Genomic DNA, 25,552 nt, shown 5'->3' with positions numbered 1-25,552 from the left:
CCGCGATGTCGGCACCCGAAGCCGATCTCTCGATCGTCTCTCGGGTGCTGCTGCCCCCATCTTGGGTATGGGAATCAGGAAGTGGAGCCTTTAGGCTTCGCTTCCCGGTTCCCTACTGCGCATGCGCGAGTCGCGCTGCGCAATAAGGATGGTCCCCGCTGTCTCTGGGATCCATGTGTTTCAAAGCAGGCAGTGGGGGGACCTTCAGAAAGGGGCGTAGATTCTGCGGAAAGGGGCGTACCTTCTGCAGAATCTACGCCGGAAGTGGGTGCAGATACCTGTACTGTACAGATACCTGCACCCCCCTCCCCCCTGAAAGGTGCCAATTGTGGCGCCTGAGGGGGGGGGGGTTCCAATGAGCGGAAGGTCCACTTTAGGGTGGACCTCCGCTTTAAGTTCTATCGGCAGATAGCATGTCTAATTCTTTTTTTTTTAATGCACAATAAAATAATTGTGAAGAATAATACTTGGCTATGTGTTTTACTTCAAATGACAGTTAGGGGGTAGGTAGTTACATTTTAAAAAATACAATGTAAAATTGACAAGGGACACCAACATAGTTGTATCTTTGTTCTTAAAAACAACAGGATAATGGTGTTGTGGTAACTTGCACAATTAAAAAAAAAAAGCATAATAATATTATAGTTGATATCACTAGAAAAAAAAAGCCTTTGAAATTTTTTTGCAAAAACTCCATCAGTATCACCAGCAAAGCGGCTTCATTTTTACCCCATTAAAGAAGAAGAGAATATGTGCTGCATTTGGAGATTTCATAATTTGCCACGTTGGACTTACCGCTAACAAGCTCACATCCAACATTTCCCGTCGGAAAATCCGATCGTCTGTACGCGGCATTACTCTACCAACATGTGAGATTTGAACATCCTATGTAAGTTACTATAAGAAGTTATGCCCACTATTGCATTACTTTCTGTACAGTCTTTGCATATTTGCTCAGTCTCGGAATTGCACACTAGAAACAATGTAGCGAGCTGGTATCCATGTACAATACACACGCAAGGCAGAGTCAGTTTCTATCTGGGCCGTACAACAATTCAACAGGTTTGGCAGGAGCGCATCGGAGCGCACAAAGATCTTTTCTTGTGAGTGGGAAAGCAAGGAAGGAGGGGAGTGGTGTCCAGGAAGGAAAAATATTATTTCTTGAAACGTTACTGAGCTAGGGCCTCTAACCTTGAAATTCCGACTGGCCTCTTGCCTAGTTCTGTGGTTACCCCCAACTTGTGAGCGAGTTCATCCTGTAAAAAGAAACTGCATACCAAAATGTCAGTAAATATTTTTCTTTCCCTTATTCAGTTTACACTGGTATTTATGTTAGCTTCTGGCTGAACGAAATCTACAAATCACAGTTTAACCCCTTCCCCCTTTGGGATAATAAAATACATTACACCATTTTGAAGTGGAACCGACGGGCAGGGTACATCTGCAGCAACTCATGTATGGCAAGGTTCTGTACGGTCTGACATGTGTTGACCACAAGGCAATTGTGGGCCACTGCCTAGGACACGAGGATAAGAAGGGGCAGCACCTGAACGGCGAACGCAAAACACTTGCATTTTGTGTTTACTTTCTCATTACAGGCAGATTTTTAAAGGTCTTAACACTTTATGATTTTCAGCCACCAAGGGCAGATGGGTCAGTAGCTTTGGTGCAATAACCCAGCCACAGAGGATTTAGAGAACAAATCCAGGTATGGCTATTTTTACATAGTTAAATTGGTCAAATATAACTATACATATACCCAGGAGTGGGCAGGAGGGGAGGCTGCCCTGGGCACTGTGGTATCGTGTGAGGTGCAGTGGGGGGTGGGCAACACAAGAAGATTGAAGAGGGAGGGAACTCATGTTGGGAGGATGAATTTGGGGGACTGCAGGAGTAAGAATTGCTCTAGGAGGGGACATTTGGAGGAGGTGTGCTAGGAGTGGTGATTCAGGGAGATTTGCATTGGGAGGGCAATGGTAAGGGAAGATTTGTGCTAGGAGGGTCAATTGGGGGGGGGGGGGGTATGTTAGAAGAGGCGATATGATAGATGGGGAGGGGATTTGTGCTAGAAGGAGATTTTTTTGTGGGGGGGGGGGGGGATTTGTGCTAGTAGGGATGATTGGGGGGTGTTTGTGCTTGAAGAGGTGATAGGGGGACATTAGGGACATTAGTGACAGGGGGACATTAGGAGGGGGATTTGGAGTGGGGTGACAGAACGTATACTGCAAAGTGAAATTTGAGGGGTAAAGAATTTGTGGTGGAGGGGTGATTTTTTTGGGGAGGGGCATTTGCGCTGGGGGATGGAGGGGGCAGAGTTTTGTGCTGAGGGGGGTTTCAGCAGGGGGACAGATCTGTTCTGGGAGGATGGGGAATTTATGCTTAGGGGTGATCATGCAGATTACTGCCAAATTGTTTTTGGCGGAGGACGATTTTTGCTGACACATAATGCTCATACATCTTGGGGGATGGGGGGAAACACAGTTTGGAAAGTTTGCCCTGGGCTCTAGATGATCTTGCCCCAACACTGCATATACCATACCTGTGGGATCACTGTAGAAGCTGGGGATCACTGAAATAGACAGTGCAACTCCAAATCATCTCCACTTCCAGGTCCTGTGCCGAGTGGCTACATTGCTGCATTATGAAAACAAGTTGAGAGTGTGACATCACTGCCCCACCTCTCCACCTTGTCCAATCAGAGAATGCTTTGTATCATTGGGAAAATGCGAAGTGTTCTCTGAATGGAGCCCATGCCGAGTGGGCAACCTCCTGTGCAGTAGAGCAGCTGCTTGGCACAGGATCTGGAAGCTAGTAGAGAATGAGATCACTGGAGTAAAGCCTCGTACACACAAATGGATTTTCCGACAGGAATTGTATGATGACAGGTTGTTGGCGGAAAAACCGACCATTTGTACGCTCCATCGGACAATTGGTTTTAAAATTTTCCATGGACAAATGTTTGTTGTCAAGTTTTTCAAGCATGTGTACACAAGTCCGTCGGACAAAAGTCGAAAGTACAAACCCGCATGCTCAGAAGCAAGGACGAGCTGGAAGCGGTCGGTCTTGTAAAGTAGTGTTCATAAAGGAGAATTAACTTTCGTGACATGGAAAATTATGAAATCTGGAAATGCAGCGCACAATTCTCTTCTTCTTTAATGGGATCATAATGAAGCTGCTTTGCTGGTGATACTGATGGAGTTATTGCAAAAAAATTTTCAAAGGCTTTTTTTTTCTAGTGATATCAAGAATAATATTATTATGCTTGTTATTTTTTGGTTCAAGTTACCACAACACCATTATCCCGTAGTTTTGAAGATCAAAGATACAACTATTTTGGTGTCCCTTGTCAATTTTACATTGTATTTTTTTGAAATGTAACTGCCTACTCCCAAACTGTCATTTGGAACAAAACACATAGCCAAGTATTATTCTAAACAATTTTTTTTTGTTGTGCATTAAAAAAAGAAAACAAATAAAATTAGACATGATATCTGCCAATAGAACTTTAACCAAAAAGTGCATTCTATGCATCCAAAAATATAGAAAATATGCCAATTCAAATCATTATTCAACCAAAAAATAAAATAAAAGCCACATGCATGTGTCCTGTTTCTTAATATAAGGGGCAGACAATGCCAAGAGTTGGTGAAAGCAGGGGTCTGTCACCCGGAGATAATTCCGAAAATCATCTGGATTATTCTCCTGGAGCTCCCGCAGCAAAAGCATATGACATAATTGGCCACGATTAATAAACCAATTTTTGGTCCAAGAAATCCTCCTGCCAGTACACCTGCCTAGATGAAATACAAGCCATACCCATACTGTTTGCAGTATTTTGTTGAGCTCTATGAAGTACAGTGCACTGACGCACCTTATACATGTGAGTACCCCGGCGGGGGAGTGGTTTTTAACTTGTGTAATAAATTTGAAAAACGGTATTGCACTATCAGTATTTCCTTTTTCATGAGCTTCTGAGATCACTGCATTGAGGATACTACTGATCCAGTGTAACAGCTGAGAACCCTATAGTGGTTCATATGCGTGTTTCACGCATATGCTGGTCACACGCTCTGAGGTGAGCTCATTATCATAAGGGGTTTTCGGATTTCGCCTATGCATGATTCAGAATCATGATTGGATGTAGGAGCATGTCAATAGTATGATCACTAGAGATCACGTCATTTGCATCTATTTCACGGCAATCAACATTTGTGCTAGTAATCACAGCCCAAGATGGGCTGCTACAAAGACCTGTTAACTTTTTATGATATAGGGACACCTGTATGGTTTATGCACTTGCACTTTTTTATTTATATTTTTGCTATCACACTTGTATGCATTAAGCACTTTTTGTATTATTATTATTATTATTATTTTGTTTGTTTGTTCCCTTGAGTAATATATGTGTATTGTGTATACGGTGGCACCACGTAACTCTTATGCCGCGTACACACGATCGGAATTCTCATTGGAAAAAGCTCTGATGGTTTTCCCGACGGAATTCCGCTCAAGCTGTCTTTTCTACACACGGTCACACCAAATTCTGATCATTTATAACGCAGTGACGTACAACACGTACGACAGGACTAGAAAAAGGAAGTTCAATAGCCAGTAGCCAATAGCTTCTGTCTCGTAGTTGAATCTGAGCATGTGTGACTTTTGGCATGTCGGAATTGCATACACACGATCGGAATTTCCGTTAGAAAGTATTTCCGTCGGGAAAATTGAGAACATGTTAAAAAATTTTGGCTGGTGGAAATTCGGACAGCTAAATTCAGCATACACACGGTCGCATTTTCCGATGAAAAGCTCTCATCGGTCTTTTTCTGTCTGGAATTCCGATCGTGGGTACGCGGCATAAGGGGTCTATTATAACCTTACTGAGTTTTTCTCTGGCACAATTTGCACTTGTGCACTTTATATCTACAGTGGTGTGAAAAAGTGTTTGCCCCCTTCCTCATTTCCTGTTCCTTTGCATGTTTTTCACACTTAAGTGTTTCGGAACATCAAACCAATTTAAACAATAGTCAAGGACAACACAAGTAAACACAAAATGCAATTTGTAAATGAAGGTGTTTATTATTAAAGGTGAAAAAAAATCCAAACCATCATGGCCCTGTGTGAAAAAGTGATTGCCCCCCTTGTTAAAACATACTATAACTGTGGTTGTCCACACCTGAGTTCAATTTCTATAGCCACACCCAGGCCTGATTATTGCCACACCTGTTCACAATCAAGGCATCACTTAAATAGGAGCTGCTTGACACAGTAAGGTCCACCAGAAGATCCTTAAAAGCTACACATCATGCCGAGACCCAAAGAAATTCAGGAACAATTGAGAAAGAAAGTAATTGAGATCTATCAGTCTGGAAAGGGTTATAAAGCCATTTCCAAAGCTTTGGGAATCCAGCGAACCACAGTGAGAGCCATTATCCACAAATGGTGAAGACATGGAACAGTGGTGAACCTTCCCAGGAGTGGCCGGCCGCCCAAAATTACCCCAAGAGCGCAGCGACGACTCATCCAAGAGGTCACAAAAGACCCCACAACAACGTCCAAGGAACTGCAGGCCTCACTTGCCTCAGTTAAGGTCAGCGTTCATGCTTCCACCATCAGGAAAAGACTGGGCAAAAATGGCCTTCATGGCAGAGTTCCAAGGAGAAAACCACTGCTGAGCAAAAAGAACATCAAAGCTCGTCTCAATTTCTCCACAACACATCTTGATGATCCCCAAGACTTTTGGGACAACATTCTGTGGACCGATGAGACAAAAGTGGAACTCTTTGGAAGGTGTGTGTCCAAGTATATCTGGCGTAGAAGGAACACTGCATTTCATAAAAAGAACATTATACCAACCGTAAAATATGGTGGTGGTAGTGTGATGGTCTGGGGCTGTTTTGCTGCTTCAGGACCTGGAAGACTTGCCGTGATAAAAGGAACTATGAATTCTGCTGTCTACCAAGAGATCCTGAAGGAGAATGTCCGACCATCTGTTCGTGTACTCAAGCTGAAACGAACTTGGGTTCTGCAGCAGGACAATGATCCTAAACACACCAGCAAGTCCACCACCGAATGGCTGAAGAAAAACAAAATGAAGACTTTGGAGTGGCCTAGCCAAAGTCCTGACCTGAATCCTATTGAGATGTTGTGGTATGACCTTAAAAAGGCCGTTCATGCTCGAAAACCCTCTAATGTAACTGAATTAGGACAATTCTGCAAAGATGAGTGGGCCAAAATTCCTCCAGGACGCTGTAAAAGCCTCATTGCACGTTATCGCAAACGCTTGGTTGCAGTTGTTGCTGCTAAGGGTGGCCCAACCAGTTATTAGGTTTAGGGGGCAATCACTTTTTCACACAGGGCCATGATGGTTTGGATTTTTTTTCACCTTTAATAATAAACACCTTCATTTACAAATTGCATTTTGTGTTTACTTGTGTTGTCCTTGACTATTGTTTAAATTGGTTTGATGTTCCGAAACACTTAAGTGTGACAAACATGCAAAGGAACAGGAAATGAGGAAGGGGGCAAACACTTTTTCACACCACTGTAGTTGTGTGTTTACATGTTTGTGCACATTATTTGTTTGCCACATATTGCACTTGCACTTTATACCAGTTGTGTGTTTACTATTTTATGCACCTTATTCTTCTGTGGATTTATAATTATAATTATCCAGCACAGCGTATATTTATCCTATTTATATTTGCACAAACGTATGAGACGTGTTTAATGTTTGCAGCTTGATAGTGGCATATTGGTAGGGGGAGGCTTTTAAGGCTCGCAGGATTTTTTTTTTTTTTTTTAGGCTGAATACAGGAGCATTGCCAAAAGATATGTGTCACGAGGGCCACGTACCTGATGTGAGACTGAAGTAATGGGTAGGCCTCCCTTGCACCTCGGGTCCTTGAAGCCTCTGAAGATGGAGACAGAGACTTGATGAACACCGAGTGGCATGGGTGCCAGGGGTGTGGAGCACTGCCCAAGCCGAGGTCCGAGATCTGAGCCGAGGTCAAGTCCAGTTGGGTAACGAAGTATAAATGGGTTAATCAGAAGAAGAATGGTTGAGATCCAAGCCGGGGTTGGTTCCAATCTGGCAGCTGAGTACAAAAGGGGCAAAGAAGTAGAATGGTCAAGGTACAAATCCAAGGTCAATGGCAAGCAGCAATCAAGAGTAGTCAAATAGGTTTCCAGGTCACAACAAGTTCAGACAGATCACACACTAGCACAGGAACAAGGGGGGACTGAAGATAATCCAGCAAATTGGCAGTGTCTGGGCTGGGTTTAAATAGAGAAGTTGGAGGTCACTTCCTGTGTGCCTCCTGGACATTTTCCCGCCTTTTTCCATCAGGGTGAGGTCACTTCCTGTGCGCCTCCTGGACATTTTCCTTCCTTTTTCCATCAAGTCTTCTGCACAGGTGTGGGTTGGCACGCTGAGGCGTCTTTGGCGCATGCTCAGTTGGCAAGATTTCCTCTTGCAGCAACGTGCCATTGGTGCATGGGTAGTAAGCCCTGGACTCTTACAACATGGTATTGTGAGTCTATAATTTTTTTTTTATGATGTATGGGGGAAAAAAACAACTTTTTTTAAAGCTTTTTGTAAGCTACACTATACATAGCCTAGAGGTCAGCCAATACGGGTTGGAGCACTGAAGGATGCACAGATCACCCACGATGGCCAGTAATGTTCAGAAAGGTTGGTGTGGATAGAAGAATTGGGAAAAAGTTATGTAGTCTTATTAGGGCGAGTGTGCACTTTAAGAACCTTAAATGAAATCCATGCGGTCAATACCTGCTTCTTTTACAATACTTATTTTGTGTGGGAAGTCATCAGTGATAACATTTAAACAATGGTTACATATTGTATGAAGCAGGGTCTGGTATTTCTCACAGGTTGGACAATAGCGGCCTCGCTGGCAGCGATGAGACAAGGAAGAGGGAGTAAGCCTTGCATACAATTGTTTGCTCCGCACTTGCTAGAGGCTTAATGTTATCACTTACAACACCATTTCATTTCAGACAGATTGTAAAGAGCACTGCCCGTGGCCACTAAAATGGCACACCAATGTACTAGTATGATTTATTGGGCTACAGTCATAAAGGAGCAGAGCGTGTTCACCATGCAAAGGAATTTGCAGTGAAAATTAAAGTGACACTGAACTCTAGTTTAAAAAAAAATAATAGAGAGGGGTATTCCTGCGCCAACTCAAATGGCTATAGAGCATGTAATGCTGCACGCACTGAGGGAAATGTCTGAACCCAATGTAAATATAGATAGAAAGGTAGTGGTGCGCTATACACATAAAATAAAAATATAAAGTGCTAAACGTCCTAGTGAGCCAGTATTACAGTAAAATAGATATCTAAAAGCAGGTACTGGCAATTACCAGGCTAACGACGTGTGCAAAATGTGCAAAAACCAAGTGTTAGCAATTGCCAAACTTAAGTCCGTGAAACAAGGTGCATATATCCCAAGTAAAAATAGTGATGAAAAAAAATATTAAAAGCAAATGTCAGATCATACCTGTGCATAAAAAATGAATAAGTCCATGTAAAAACATATATCACAGTGTCCATAAAAATGCTTCTCTCTGCGGAAATATATGTAGTGCAATATATAGTGGCTCTGTAAACCCAATAATAAAGTGCTGCGCCAAGAGCTTCCACTATATAATTCGGCTCAGTGAGTACAAGCCTTTTTTTTTTTTTTTTTTTTTTTTTTAGGATAATAAAACTATTTTCACTGTCTGGTTGCCACAATGAGCCTACTTTAGATGCGTGCTGTATGCTCCATTAACATACATATTTATATTCACGTAATGTGGTCATACATATTTGTGTGACAGTTGTGAGACAGCTGAAGAAGAAGCCTCAAGATGGTCAGATTCCACCTGCACATCTGATGTCCATCTTAGGTCTATAGTCAGTTATATATGGCCCCCAAATCAGAGCTCTTACCAGGGAAGGGAGCTCATTTCCTGTTTGAGTATGGGCCAAACATCGTGTTCTCTGCCAGTAGTATATCTTTTTTTAATAAAAAACTCTACATATACATTAGTCCCTGCCCTCAAGGAGCTTACAAATCGAAGGTCCCCACCTCAAATTTATTCATACATATACTAGGGCCAATTTTGACAGGAGCCAATTAACCTACCTGATTGTCTTCGGCTTGTGGGAGGAAACCAGAGGCACAGGGAGAACATGCAAATTCAGGGCAGGTAGTGCTGTGGTTGGGATTCAAACTGACGACCCTAGCTTTGCTAGGCAGAAGTGCTAACCACTTAGCCACCATGCTACCCGTGTAATATTAGTATAACATTAGTATATTATTATTAATATTCTAAAACCTTTGGGTCATGAAATACTCAATTGGTAATAATGTCCACCTAGTCATCAGTGAAGCGGCTTTTTCATTATCTGTTCATACCTACTTATGGGTACAAAAGCGTATTTCCTGGTGCCGCCATGTCAGCATAACTGTGACAAGCTCCGCCTTGGCTCCTCCCTCAGGACCAGTGAATATTATAAAAGAAAAGGATGGATAGGCACCAGGAAAAGAAACAATTGAAACTATTTTCTGTTTTTTAGGCAGACGAAGATGTACAAGACGGCAAAGCAGGAAATTCTGATATCTTGACAGAGGAATTGAATATCCTGGAGTTCACAAAAGAGTAATACTTAAAAGTAAGTAGCATGAAGGAGACATTTCCTCAGCCACGAGTTGTACATCAAATGAGAACAAGTTGGGCAATGAGAAAATTGGTCAACAACCAAGAGCCACAGAAATCTGAGGCATACCGTATATAAGAAAACAACTGAAGAGGCTTGGATGGGATATGGACTTTGTCATAAGTCACTTCAGTATTACAAAATAATTTCTGAAAAACATTCGGATTCTTAAAATAGTAATATACTGGAGTTTGCTCAGAAGAAAAGATTTGGCAAACGGTTTGCTGTGTATCATAATGTATTATTCCAAAGGATGGAATTCCTTTTTCTTGAAGACCTTGGAAGAGAAGACTGAAGCAGGGTTGGGGCTTTTTGTACTTTTCTTCTTTTTGTTTTTATTAAAAAGAGAAACCATGAAGATGGATATACATCTCTGTTGGTTTTGACAGTCCATATCTAGGTCCAAGTGCAAGAAAATCATTTAGATACGAGGAAATCTGAGGAATGAGGAAAGTAATATTGCCACATACTATGAAAATAAAATTTTTGCTATTTTTCCAAAAATATTATTAATGAGGTTAACACGCCTCTAAGTCAGGCATATTTGAAAGAATTCAGAAAATAAAATTATGTATGTTGCCACAGATCATTGCATGTTGCAGCTAATGTGGTCAATGTCAGAGGAATCAGCCAAACGGTGACTGTGTATGGCCAGCTTAAGAGAGGAATTCCTTTTACTTTGTGTTACATTATTTAAGCAATTTTTAAATGCAAGCAGTGTATATCCACTTCAATACCAGGCACTTAGACATCTTCCTACCCAAGCCAATTTTCAGCTTTCAGCGCTGTCGCACTTTGAATGGCAATTGCACATTGTCATACAACACTGTACCCAAACACATTTTTTATCATTTTGTTCGCACAAATAGAGCTTTCTTTTTGTGATATTTGATCCCCTCTGCGATTTTTATTTTTTGAGAAACAAATAAAAAAAAGACCGAAAATTTTGAAAAAAAACAAGTTTTTCTTTGTTTCTGTTACATTTTTTTGTAAATAAGTATGTTTTCTTCTTCAATGATGGGCACTAATATGGCTGCACTGACGGGCACTGATGGGCACCGATGAGATGGCACCAATGAGGTGGTACTGATGAGGTGGCACTGAGGGGCACTGATGATGGGCACTCATAGGTGGCACTGATGGGCACTCATAGGTGGCACTGATGGGCACTCATAGGCGGTACTGATGGGCACTCATAGACGGCACTGATGGGTACTTATGGGTGGCACTGATGGATACTTATGGGTGGCATTGAAAGTTGGCATGTATGGGTACTGATGGGCATGGATGGGCACTGATAGGTGGCACTGCTGGACACTGATGGGTGGCACTGATGACACTGATGGGTGGCATTGCTGGGCATCACTGATTTTATTTGTTACATGATGGTGCCAGTCAGTGCTCATTTGTGGGCACTGATTGGCACAGACTGGGCTGTCGTTTGCCCATGTGAATGGCCATGGGGTTCATACCTGGCCATCCACATGTTGCCCCCCTTCCTGGTGGTCCTGGGGGCTTCCTTGGTGGTCTAGTGTTGGCATCCGAGGGGAGGCTGCACTGATAAACAATCAGTGCAGACCCCCGCCCTGTCAGGAGAGCCACCAATCGGCTCTCCTCTACTCGCATCTGTCAGATCAATGGCTTTTCCAGTTTACATCGTGATCAGCTGTGATTGGATAAGGCTGAACACCTGGTAAAGATTGGTGGAGCGGTGTGTCAGATTGACACACCGCTCCACTGATCCCCGCGATGCGCACCCCCACGGGTGCGCTGCGGCTGTTATCCTGAAGGATGTAATATGACGCCCAGTCAGGATAACAGAACCACTTCCCGGACGTCAATCTGCTATTGCCTGGGTGCGAAGTGGATATACTTAAATTTAACATTGTATTAAACCCCAAAGCAAACCTTTATAATATTGCAGCTTACAAATTCTTAGCTATGGTGGCTTTATTAGTTTTCCTTCTTAGGCTTTTTTTCCTTTATTTTCACCTGGTGATCCTGCCAGTAAGACTGTTGTTTTTTTCAGCAGAACACGTTCTCCTGATATGTAGCAGGAGAGTGTTGAGACAAACTATTTACCAAAACCTGACTTATAAAAGCCTCACTTAACTCAACCACCAGAGAAGATTAGTAACCATATATTACAACTCACTGGACTATATTAAATCGTGATTTTATTGATCATATAAAAAAATATGCAAATTTATAAGCTTAAAATTGTATCAGACCACACTATAACTCTTTACACACCCAACATCAACCTCACTCACATGATGATTATTATTATTGTACTGGATTTATATGGCGCCAACAGTTTACACAGCGCTTTACAAACGGAGTTTAGACAGTACAAATAGTTGCAGTGTGTACATTCCTAGTAGTGTAGGTGTCTGAAGGGCAAGCAGGTTACAAGCAACAATAGACTGGGTAGGTAAGTATTTCCTGAATTTGCCTAGTAACTTGACCATAACTCATGTAGGGTCTCAGCCACTTGACTATCGTTCCCTTAATACTTTTTATTCTTATTACTAGGTCCTGATCTTCCACAATGCACTATTGGCAGAATGAGTGCAGATATGTTGCGTTGTTTGAAGGGTCCGAACTCAAGGAGGCTGCCACTGCTTTACGGTGAAGAATCAGAGATTTTGTGGTCATGCTTGCCAAATTTTAATTTCCTCTTGCCTTTTCTGAAGTTTTTTGTTCCACTTGTTGGCTCCTGTTTGCCCTTTTAATATTTACCATGTTTTTCAGACTTTCAAATGTGAAAGTATAGGGACAGAACTCAATATTTCTCCACTCCACTCTTCTAGGTGCACCACCAGGTCATGTTTACTGCATTTTCCTCAGTCTAAAAACTTGCAAATTACTAACAGTGAACATGACAACATCACCTGTGCGAAATTCTACAAGTGTAGAAAACATAACCAGGGTTTGCATTTTGAAGAGGAGAGTTGGGAAACACTGCCCTAGCTAATGTGAATTGTAATGTTTCTGTGTTTTTAAGAATATAAAACACAAAATTTGAAGGTGCCCCCAAATTGTGCCTTAACATTCTTATTTCCCTCATGATCCCATGCCTAAAATGTGTGTATTTCCATACATCTAGTTTGCATAAAGCCCCAAAACACACTGTCAACGTGTGCTATCTACCATCACTGGGTATCAATGGATACGTTTAGGGGGTGCAACCCCTTCCTCATAACTAAAGAAGCTCAGAGGAAAGAGTTGCATCCCCGAACCACGTCCATTGATACCCCATGATGGGAGATAGCACATGTTGACAAACTGTGTGTGTTTTGTGGGTTTAGAAAAAAATATCTTTGTACCTACACACATTTGCAGCATGGGATCATAAGGGAAATTTAATTGTTATGCCTCTACATGTACGTGGCTTCAAATTGTGGCTTTTAGAGGGGTGAGATCATCCCATATGAGGAAGGCAACATCCACACAGCCTTGGGATACTAATGTCTCATTTGGCCTTCACTTTACCAAAATCGAACTTTGTAAGTTCCTGAGTTTGGGATGTGTAGCTAATGTTTTTGAACATGCCAGTTTAGCCCCAAAAAAGGTGAAATAATGCAAAACATACATGTTATACACCAAGATGTTGGTTTGTTTTAAAACCTTAAAATGCACATGTGAATGTGCTTTGAGTAAAATGTTTTTTTACTAAACAATGTGTGGCTTGTTATTTCAATGCTCAATACCAGTGTATTTGTTAAGTTGTTGTAGTTACAGTGACAATGTGCTCCTACATGTGGCCAACTCCTGCAATTGTTAGTCCTCAAAAAATTTATAAGAGTTGAAAAGGCATAATTTTTTTGAACTTCATGCATTAGATCCATTAAGAACAAAAACATTTTGTGTGTGTGTGTGTGTGTGTGTGTGTGTGTGTAGCAGACCCACAGCACACCATACTAGTTAGCTGAAGAAGATATTGTCACCTCATGTAGCAAATAAGGTACATTTGCACTATTGGAGCAAGTGGCCAAAATAAAGCCCATTTGTGAACATGCTAGACAGATAAGAAACACAGACAACAGTAGTTCAAATGAAATATGAGTTTATGATCTGGAAATTATATTAGCCATAATCAGCTAAAATTTGCTGCCAAGCCACTGCCCCTCTACCCACAAAATAATCAAGGTATTTCTGCCGTAAATATCTGGCAATTTGTGAGGGCAAACCAGCACAGGCATTTTCAATAGGCGTCAGTACGCCCACAGATGGCCGAGCTGCAGCCTCTTCAGCTGGACCTGCCACTGCAGGGTCCACGTCACTTGGCAGTGAGGCAAAGTAGCTGGTAGCATTCCTCCTTAAAACATTATGTAGAATAAAACTGCACAGGACCACATGGTTGCTCTTGTAGAGTGCCAGGTTGATTAGAGTAAAAAACAGGCTCAAGCGACTTGATAGGATGCCAAAGGCATTTATGACCACCCTTCTGGCATGAGAGAGCCTGGAATTGAATATTCTCTGCTCTGGGGTGAGGTTCTTCATAGGAAACGGCTTGATCAGATGTTCCCCCAGAGCAAAGGTCTCATCTGCAGCAAAAACCAAATTGAGGCCCTCAACATTCTTCTCTGCGGGTAGCAAGTTTAAGGTGCCATTTTGGAGCTGCTTGTAGAAATCTGTCTGCATAATCACTCCTCCATCAGAGTTGCGGCCGTTATTCCCAACATTCAGATACAAAAACTCATAGTTGGCAGACACTACAGCTAGCATTACTATGCTGCAAAAGCCCTTATAATTAAAATAATATGAGTTGGGTGGTGGGACAATCCGGACATGCTTGCCATAAAAAGCACCACCACAGTTGGGAAAATCCCACTGATGGTGGAACTGGGCTGCAGCATCTGCCATTGCTCTGGGTTGGAAGGAAATTGTGGATTAAAAAAAGAAAAAAGAAATTACTAATTCTGCACATAACATTGCAAGCAGATTTGACACAAACATGCTTAGCCAACATAAGGATAAAACTTAAATGAGTATTTAAAGACAAAAGTGTAAGGTCAACTTATCTGAGTCATCTCCCCCTCTGGTTGCCCATTAGCAAAATTTTAGGGTGTGGGGAGGTAATGGGTAGATGTTTTGGACAGGTAACCCTCTCCACTTCCATGAGAGCTGTTTGCATAAATAATCTGTGATACTTTAATCAGCCCCTCCTTACACTATTGGCAGCGAACAGGTGAACAGGTAAGAAGTGTCATAATCTAAAAATCTGGATATACACTGTCCAAATTGCGGCACATTTTGACATTCTGAAAATACCTATCAATATAATAGGAGACAAAAACTTTCTACGTTAAAGTTTGTAGGTAATCAAGCAGGCCTTTACACTACATGGTTTGGTGAATTTAAACAGAAATTGAAACACAAAAGAGGGATAGTGTGTATTGCCCCATGCACACGGTCGGATTTTCCAAAGGAAAATGTGCGATCGGATCATGTTGTTGGAAAATCCGACCATGTGTGGGCTCCATCAGACATTTTCTGTCGGATTTTCTGATGCACAAAGTTCGAGAACAGGATCTAAAATTTTCTGACAACAAAATCCGATTGCATAAATTCTGATCGTGTGTAGACAATTCCAACGGACAAAATGCCACGCATGCTCAGAATAAACTAAGAGACGAAAGCTATTGGCTACTGGCCCGTTTATAGTCCCGACGTACGCGTTTGACCTTGTTCAGAACGATTGGATTTTCCGACAACTTTGTGCGACCATGTGTATGCAGCACATGTTTCGGGCAAAATCCGTCCGAAAAAATCAGACGGATTTTGTGGTCGGAATGAGGACAAAGAGGATATTCACAGCATATTACAATATTGATAATTATGTAATCAACAAATTAATACAATACATTAGCAAACATTAATTCAATGAATGTGATCTTAAAGGTAAAAACTTACCCTAATATAATCCTTCTGCAGTACTTGAATAATGGCTGAGCAGATCTCTGGAATAATGAGTCCCAGAGCCTGGGGGGAGATCCCAGTGGTAAACTTGAGGTCCTGGAGACTTTTCCCCATCCCCAAGTACTGCATGGTTGCTATGAGAGTGATGGCAAGACTCATGCATGTGTCCTGCTTCTTAATATAGGGGGTCACCAATGCCAAGAGTTGGTGAAAGCAAGGGTCTGTCATCCGGAGATAATTTCTAAAATCATCCGGATTATTCTCCTGGAACTCCCGCAGCAATGGCATATGACATAATTGGTCCCGATTAAGCAACCAATTTTTGGTCCAGGATCTCCTCCTCCTCCTGTTCCTGGACTGGGCTTGGGTCAAAGCAATAACTCCCAGCCCAATAATAGCACGTTCTCTCCTCCAATTCCGCAACATGACTGGTTGATGAACGGCCGTTCACCAACGAACTCAAAAGTGCGACTCAACACTCATCAAACTTCTACTAACACAAAATTAGCAGAAGGAGCCCAAAGGGTTGTGCTTGAGAAATTAACTTCCTCTTTGTAGTCTCGTAGTACGTCTAGTACGTCACTACGTTCATGTTTGTTGGCTGACAATTGTGTGCCATTAGTATGCAAGACAAAATCCAGGCACACGCCCTTTTGACAAATGTCTGGAGCTCGGTTGGCCAACAATCGGATCGTGTGTACAAGGCTTAGACTCGCCATAAACCTATAGATTATCTGCAGATTTTCTATGGTTAGATGGAAAAAGTGGAACAGATCCATCTATGCTGAACTGTGTGGATGGATGATTCTCCCACTGGCCCTGGCTTCCATATCTTGCTTGTTGGCCCCGCTGGCTCTCACAATACCTGAACATTCTGATTGGGTGCAGGCATTGTTTAGGTTAAGGGCCAGTGGGGCTGACTAGCAAGATACTGAAGCTTGGCCCAGTGGGAGATTCCTCCATCCACAGAGATTAGCATACATGGAGAAATCTGTTGCACTTTTTCCATCTAACCATAGAAAATCTGCAGATAATCTACAGGTGCATGTCCAGCTTTAAGACCCCATACACACTATAACATTTTCTGCAGATTTTTGTCTTCAGATTTACCAAAGCCATATAATATGAGGTCGAACCTTAAGAGTTTAAATTTGTATGCAATCAGGCAGGCCCTTGCACTACATGGTTTTGGTAAATATAAAGACAAAAATCTGCAGAAAATGTAATAGTGTGTATGGGGCCTAAAACTGGGATTCCATTAAAGTTTATGTGTGTGCGTGTAAAGGCAGGTGTCCCACTACTTTTGACAATATACTGTATAGTTTATCTCTGTATTTAGTTGTTTGCCTGGAGTTGTGCTTTAATTTGCTTCATATAACAGGTAGCACCAGCAGAGGGAAAGCTATGAGCATGTAATAATTGAATTCTGTTTCACTGTGTCAATAGGCACTGGTGAAATCTGGCACCGCCACCTACTTGCTATTTAACAATGAAAAGGTAATTGCGGTACATGCGTTGGAACTCAGGTGCAGTGACAGAGAATAGACCCTCATTGTTTGAAGAGCTTAGTCCCAGGCTTTGTTCACTTTATCCCTTGGCACTGGCATATCTTGTCGATCTTGAAACACGTTGGCGTACATTGCAGCCACTGATAGATACTTCTCCAGTGAATTTCCTAACATGCCGAGTTATAATCAAGAACGTGCGCTGGGATTTAACATTGTCTAAAAAAAAAAAAAAAAAAAATAAAATAAAATTTTTCATGTAAAATAAATTAACGGGATATTTTTGAGTTAACCACTTCAATACCAGGCACTTTCACCCGCTTCCTGCCCAGGCCAATTGTCAGCTTTCAGCGCTGTCACACTTTGAATAACAATTGTGTGGTCATGCTACACTGTACCCAAACTAAATTTTTATCATTTTGTTCACACAACTAGAGCTCACTTTTGGTGATATTTAATCAACACTGGGTGTTGGGTGTTTTATTTTTTGCTAAATAAAAGAAAAAAGATAGAAAATGTAAAAAAAAAAAAAAGAATTTTTCTTTGTTTCTGTTATAAAATTTTAGCAAATAAATAATTGTTCTTCATAAATGTTGTCCAAATTGTATTCTGCTACATTTCTTTGGTGAAATTAACCCAAATTACAGTAATACCTTGGATTACGAGTAACGCAGTATACAAACATCTTGAAAGACAATCGCTGACTTGATATACAAGCAGTACAATCCATGTGGTAAAGCCGCTGGTGTATGCAGTACTGAATGTGTCCAGGGGCCTGGGGGGCGCTGGTGGCTCCCAGCGCTTTGTGGAGAACTCAGAGACACTCAGAGACACTCCCAGCTGGGTGGGGTGGGTATAATGTGCATCGGGGGATTTTAAAGAGGAAGTAAACCCTGATGAGTTTACTTCCTCTTTCATTCCCTGCAAAGGTAAAGCATAATGGACTACTATGCATCGCATAGTAGCCCATTATGTGTCACTTACCTGACACAGGAGCCAGCGAAGTCACCGCTGTCCCCTGTAGTCCGCCGCATCCATCTTGTTGGTGGGGTCTCGCAGCTCCGCCGCTGTCATTCGACACGCGCGGCAGCTCCGTCGCTGAGAATGCCGCGCTCAGTGCGCCTGCGCGCCGCTGTCTACGGCGCATGCGCCGTAGACATCGGTGCCCGTTTTCGGGCAAATATCTCCTAAACCATATAGGTTTAGGAGATATTGCTTGGACCTACAGGTAAGCCTTAATCTAGGCTTACCTGTAGGTCAAAGTGGTTTGTAAGGGTTTACAACCACTTTAAAGACTCAACAGTTCCAGAGTGTCTCAGAGTGTCTCCAAGCGTCTTCAAGAGTCTACAAGCGTCTCCAAGAAGTGCTGGGAGCTACCAGTGCTCTGGCCACATACAATACTGCATACACCAGTGCCCCCACACCTCTGGCCACATACATTACTGCATACACCAGTGCCCCCACACCTCTGGCCACATACAGTACTGCATACACCAGTGCCCCCGCACCTCTGGCCACAAACGGTACTGCATACACCAGCACCCTGCACCTCTGGCCATATACAGTACTGCATACACCAGCAGTGGTTGTGGAACGAATCATCTGAGTTTCCATTATTTGATATGGGGAAATTTGCTTTGATATACGAGTGCTTTGGATTACAAGCATGCTTCAGGAACAAATTATGCTCGCAATCCAAGGTATTACTGTAATGTATATTATTTAGTCTGTAGGAAAGTTATAGAGTCCACAAACTATGGTATACAGTATATTTGAAAATTGTTCACTTTTGATGTACTGATGTCTTATCTCCTTTCTTGAGGCCCAAAAATGTCAGAACAGTATAGATATCCCCCAAATGACCCCTTTTTAAGTAGACAGTCCAAGGTATTGAGTAAGCGGCATGGTGGATTTTTTTGAAGTTCTAATTTTTTGTCATAATGTTTCTGAAACGGAAGAAATTAACCACCTCTGGCACTGCTACGCCGGATCATGCACCTAGTATATGATCCAATGCATCCAGGCAGGGGGCGTGCATGCGCGCTGCCTCCGGCCCATTCCCATGTGATTATACACAGCGGGAGCTGATCTGGGGATATGTAAACAAGGCAGATTGCTGTTCTAAAAAAATATACTGCGCTATTTGATGAAATTACAAGCTGCGGCTCAAGATGTTATACGACACCAACACAAATATACAAAAAAGGAGCTGCGCTAAAAGTATCGCTGCACACTAATTTAACCAAAAATATAAATGTGCTACAAAAATTCTGCGTCACCGCATATAGCGGGGATGTCAGAAGGTCGCTCCTCCTCCCTATGCGTTTTGTCATCAATAGGACGTCGGCGTCCTATTGATGACGAAACGCGTAGGGAGGAGGAGCGATGTACTGACGTCACCGCTATATGCATAGTCCCGGAAGCCACGGCTATTAGCGAGGCTGGCCGGCTTACATTTTATGCTGAAGTTTCTTCACATTTCTGTAAGTTTTCGTTTCTCTTTCATGGTAAATAAATTTAAAGGGTTTTTATGCTATGCAAGCCTTTTATTTATTCTATGGGGAATTTGCCGCGTATTTGAGTCTGCGGACTATCCTTATTGAAGCTGAGGAGTCCTTTGTGTGTCAGTAAGCCGCACATTCAAGCTTACCCATCTGTGGACCATCCTTATTGAGGCTGAGGAGTCTCCTGTGTGCCAGAAGTATCCCAGGCTGGGGTTTACTGCCATCTGCTTGGTGTGACCCCCTATAGTAAGGGACCACCTTGTTCTGGTAAGCGGCAGTGTGTTTTTGTGGTGGCTGATTTCTCACATGTCATTTTGTGTGGAGGATTGGGTGCTACGCCATCATTGAAAAAAATCACAGATCTTTATATGGACATTTCTTTTATATTTTTTTTACACTATTGCATGTGATCACTATTATGTGTGTCCTTTTTTTGTAGTTACACAATATAAGTTTGTGATATTGTTGTTTTGATACCTGTATTACTAATTGCATATATTTCACTACTAAGTATTGATAATTCACTTTATACTATACTGTCACATTTTCAATTTCTTTGAATTTTTGCAGCACATTTATATTTTTGGTTAAATTTGTGTGCAGCGATACTTTTAGCGCAGCTCCTTTTTTGTATACAGATTGCTGTTCTGTCAGTAAGGAAGGATCCTGTGTTCCTGCAAAGCAGGGACTAGGATCCATGTCTTTCCCTAGTAAAAGCACCTCCCCCACTGTACAAAAACACTGGCTAAGCACACAGTTAACCCTTTGATCGCCCCTGATGTTAACTCCTTCCCAGCCAGTGTCGTTAGTACAGTGACAGTGCATATTATTAGCAACGATCACTGTATTAGTATCCCTGGTTCCCAAAAAGTGTCAAAAGTGTCAGTTAGTGTCCCATTTGTCGGCCACAATATTGCAGTCCATTACTACAAAAAAACTTTGTAGACACTAACTCTTGCGCAAGTCAATCAATGTGCGCTTATTGAGATTTTTATTTTACCAAAAATATGTAGCAGAATTAATATTGACCTAAATTGATGAAGACATTTTTTTTTTTTTTTGGATACGCTTTATAGCAGAAAGTAAAACATTTTTTTTCAAAATTGTCGGTTTTCTTTGTTTATAGCGCAAAAAAACTAAAACGCAGAGGTGATCAAATACCACCAAAAGAAAGCTCTATTTGTAGAGAAAATAGGACATACATTTTATTTGTGTACAGTGTTGCATGACCACATCAATTAAAGCAGTGCTTCTCAAATAGTGGGGCGTGCCCCCCAGGGGGGGAGCGAGGCTCCGTAAAGGGGGGCTCGTTTGACCTCGGCAAATACTGTCATATTGGATGTCTAGATCGGATCATCCGACTCACTCGCAAGCGGCGTCCCACACGGCGCTGGTTGCCTAGCAACTCTACGGCTGGAGAGAGGGGCCAGCGCGGCGCAAACACTGGAGATTGTCCCAGCGCAGCCCCAGTAGCAGCCCGACGCAGAGGACCACGTGACCGCCAACGCACGTGACACATGCAGAGGACCCGATTGGATAGACATGATGCTCTATCCTGATTGGCCAAACCCGCCCGTGTGACTTTTAGACCCGGAAATCGGTCCTCTGTACAGAAAAAACGCCTAAAAGAAAGGAGTTGAAGACACATAAAAGGGGACACCGCCGATTCAGCCAAAAAAGGTCAGTGTTCTGATGAAAAGGCTTTTATTATGCTTTGAAACGCGTCAACACGACCTGTAGGGGGCATTCATCCATCTATGCCTTATTGCCATTGCTCCACAACTGATGTAGGTGTGGCTTAGTTTTACGCTTTTAATCTTTGTATTTTACAAATTTCTGACAATTAAAAAGGATCACTCTCATTGCGCACTCTTCTCTTTGTAGACAAGAAGTGTAGCAGACCCTCAAGTGACATCATGAAAAAATTTGCGGGGGGCGCAAAATGTTTTCTTCTTCCTAGGGGGGGCATGACAGAAAATAATTGAGAAACACTGAATTAAAGTAACACAGTGACGTATCACAAAAAATGGCCTCGCGGGGGGGGGGGGGGGCGGGGGTAAATCTTCCAGAAGTCAAGTGTTTAAGAAAAAAAAACTTTTCTTTTTTTTTTTTACATACTGTCACCAGTGCAGTACAGTGTCATCATATAATGGGTGTGATGTGATCAAGGACACTGACTGGTGACAGTACAGAAAAAAAAATAATAATAATTTTTTTCCAATTCTTTTAAAAAATGTTATTATATTTTTTATTTTTCTTACGATTTGTTTTTTAAAACACTTTGACCAGAGCAATATAATGTTACCATAGTAACATTGTACTAATCTGGGGATTTTTCTTTATACATTATGTTTGCATATAGCAATGAATTACATTGCTATAAGCAAGCATTTTAACCACTTCAGCCCCGGAAAATTGGACCCCCTTGCTGACAAGAGCACTTTTTACAATTTGGCACTGCATTGTTTTAACTGGTAATTGCGCGGTCATGTGATTTTGTAACCAAACTAAATTTGCTTCCTTTTTTCCCACAAATAGAGCTTTCTTTTGGGGGTATTTGATCATCTCTGTGGTTTTTATTTTTTGCGCTATAAACAAAAAAACAGCAACAATTTTGAAAAAAATATTTTTTTTTTTACTTTTTGCTATAATAAATATCCCCAAAAATGTTTTTAAAAAACAAATGTTTTCATCGGTTTAGGCCAATATATATTCTATTACATATTCTTGGTAAGAAAAATCGCAATAAGCATATATTGATTGGTTTGCGCAAAAGTTATAGCGTCTGCAAACAATGGGAAAGATTAATCTCATTTTTATGGCATTTTTATTGTTATTATTTTTTTTTTACTAGCAAAGGGGTCGATCTGCGGTTTTTATTGGGATTGCGACATTGCGGAGGACAAATCGGACACTTTTAACACATTTTTGGGAACATTGACATTTATACAGCGATTAGTGCTAAAAATGCACTGATTACTGTGTAAATGTCACTGGTAGGGAAGGGGTTAACACTAGGGGACGATCAAGGGGTTAAATGTGTGTTCCCTCAGTGTGTTCTAACTGTATGGGGATAGGCCTCAGTAGGAGAGGAGACATATCATTCTTCCTATTTACTAGGAACAAACGACATGTCTCCTCTCCTCTGACAGCACAGGGATTTGTGTGTTTACACAGGAGGACCCTACTCGTTAGAGCTTGCAATCTAAGAGGGAGGGTCAAGTGATACAAAAAGTCATAACTGTGGGGGATGAGCTGATGGAGAAAGGAAAAATTCTGAGTATTAGTTAGAATCAGGATAGGCTACTTTAAAGAGAAGGGTTTTTCGGGGATCGTTGAAAGATGGATAATGATTCACCTACTGTATGTTGCAATAGGCATTGCAGAGAAATGAATCTTCAAAACTCACAAAGGTGGCACTGAAATTCCCTATAGAGAGCTGATCTTGGCAGTCTGCCAGTTCTCTAATGCAAACACAGAGTAGATCTAGCTAAGCTGTTAGACACCAAGTGAAACCTGACTTCAGAGTCTTTGCTGTGATCTTTAAGAATGAATTACTTCACAGTACATTCAACTAGAGAGGTCAGTGTGAGTTTGTTGTAAAGCTCTCTTTTTGTTACTTGTTAAACATATTTAAATACAGTAAAAACTTGGATTGAGAGTAGCTTGGTCTGAAAGTGTTTTGTAGGACAAGCAACATTTTTTTATGAATTCTGACTTGATAAACAAGCGATGTCTTGATATACAAGTAGCGTCATATCACAACTGAGTGTAAAAGAGAAGAGATGCTCCTCTAATGCCGCGTACACACGATCGGACTATCCGGCGGCCGGACAATTCGACCGTGTGCGGGCTCTGGCGGACTTTTTCTTCCCAAAAGTCCAGCGGACTTTGAAAGAAGACTTGACTCAAAATTGTACGCCGGACTCAGCTTTCTGGTGGACAATCCGTTTGTTTGTGTGCTAGTCCGCCGGACTTTCCAAATGAACGGACTTGCCCACACACGGCGTAAAGTCCGTTTATTTTGAACATGACTTCAGGTACAACGGGACTAGCGAAGGAAGTCAATGTCGCCAACCTCCATCAGCAAGATTGACACCTTGCTAGCCCCGTCGTCTGGTATGGATTTTAAGGGGAACCCCTACCCCAGAAAAATAGTGTGGGGGTCCCCCCAAAGTCCATACCAGATCCTTATCTGAGCACACAGCCCTGCCAGTCAGGAAAGGGGGTGGGGCCGAGCGAATGCCCCCGCCTCCTGAGCCATACCAGGCCGCGTGCCCTCAACATGGGGGGATGGGTGCTTTGGGGAAGGGGGAGCCCTGTGGCCCCCCACCCCAAAGCACCTTGTCCCCATGTTGATGAGGACAAGGGCCTCTTCCCAACAACCCTGGCCGTTGGTTGTCGGGGTCTGTGGGCGGGGGGCTTGTCGGAATCTGGGAGCCCCCTTTAATAAGGGGGCCCCCAGATCCCGGCCCCCCACCCTATGTGAATGAGTAAGGGGTACATCGTACCCATACCCATTCACCTGGGGGAAAAAAGTGTAAATAAAAAAACACACAACACAGGTTTTTAAAGTGGTTTATTAGGCAGCTCCGGGGGTCTTCTTCTGACTTCGGGGGTCTTCTCGCTGGGCTCTTCCGCTATCTTCTGCTCTTTTGCCGCTCTTTTGCTAGTGGATGAGCCCTGCTCTCTCCTTCGTCGTCGTCGCCGACCGGGGGTCTTCTTCTGACTTTGGGGGTCTTCTTCTGACTTCTCCGCGCTTTCTGGCCTCTTCCCCCGCTCTTTGGTTCTTCTGCTGGGCTCCTCCGCTATCTTCTTCCAGCTCTTTTACTAGCGTTGCCCCGGTCTTCTCGTTCGTCGCCACCACCGTCTTCTTCTTCTTCCTTTTTCTCTTCTTCCGATGTTGATACGACGCTCTCTCCGGCTGTAAAGTCGCGGACACGTTGTGCGGTGACTTATATAGGCATAAGGGGTGGGGTCAATGGGTGACGTCACATGGTGACCCCTCCCCTTATGATGTCACAGTCCCACCATTCCCCGGGGTGGGGGGCAGCAGGGCGCTCCCCTTCCCCAAAGCACCCACCCCCCCATGTTGAGGGCATGTGGCCTGGTATGGTTCAGGAGGGGGGCGCTCGCTCGTCCCCTCCCCTTTCCTGACTGGCCGGGCTGCGTGCTTGGATGAGTGTCTGGTATGGATTTTGGGGGGACCCCCACGCTGTTTTTTCGGCGTAGGGGGTTACCCTTACCTAAGGGCCTGGTGTACAGCCGAGAACCAGCGCCAAACATTCTCGAGGGAAGGTGTTGTAGTTGCTGTTGCGTCGTAGTTGGTCCAGCGGACCAGCATACAGGCGAGCGGACTTCCTGACAGTAACTGGGTCCGGCGGACTTTCGGTGGAAAGATTTAAATCATGTTTTAAATCTAGGTCCGCCGTACTTTAGGTAAGGAAAAGTCCGCTGGAGCCCACACACGAGTCCGACGGAAAATCCAATGGTGTGTACGCTGCATTAATAAATGGCTGTGGAACAAATAATCTGAATTTCCATTATTTCTTATGGGGAAATTCGCTTTGCTATACAAGTGCTTAGGAGTACAAGCATGTTTCCGGAACAAACAATGCTCGCAATCCAAGGTTTTACTGTACTTTAATGTCCATAGTCTTGGCAATGAGACCTGTAAATGAGAAGGAATGATCAGAATAAGCTAGCCACTTTTGTACCATTAATCATGTGTTGTTTCTTGCACTGAAGTGTATTTTGGCTCTTTTTACCTCTGTATCCCCCTCACTCCTCGGACACTGGGTACAGGCTTCCAACGGTTGCTGGCCGCTCTATGCGGTCCACTTACAAACACCCTACAAAAGCTCTGGGTGGAGTGGAACTTATTAGACTTTG

This window comes from Lithobates pipiens, unplaced genomic scaffold (genome assembly GCF_037356315.1).
Source record: "Lithobates pipiens isolate NorthernLeopardFrog02 unplaced genomic scaffold, aLitPip1_a1.2 Scaffold_18, whole genome shotgun sequence".
In the NCBI taxonomy this organism is placed as follows: Eukaryota; Metazoa; Chordata; class Amphibia; order Anura; family Ranidae; genus Lithobates; species Lithobates pipiens.
Note: the sequence above shows the minus strand (reverse complement) of the source record.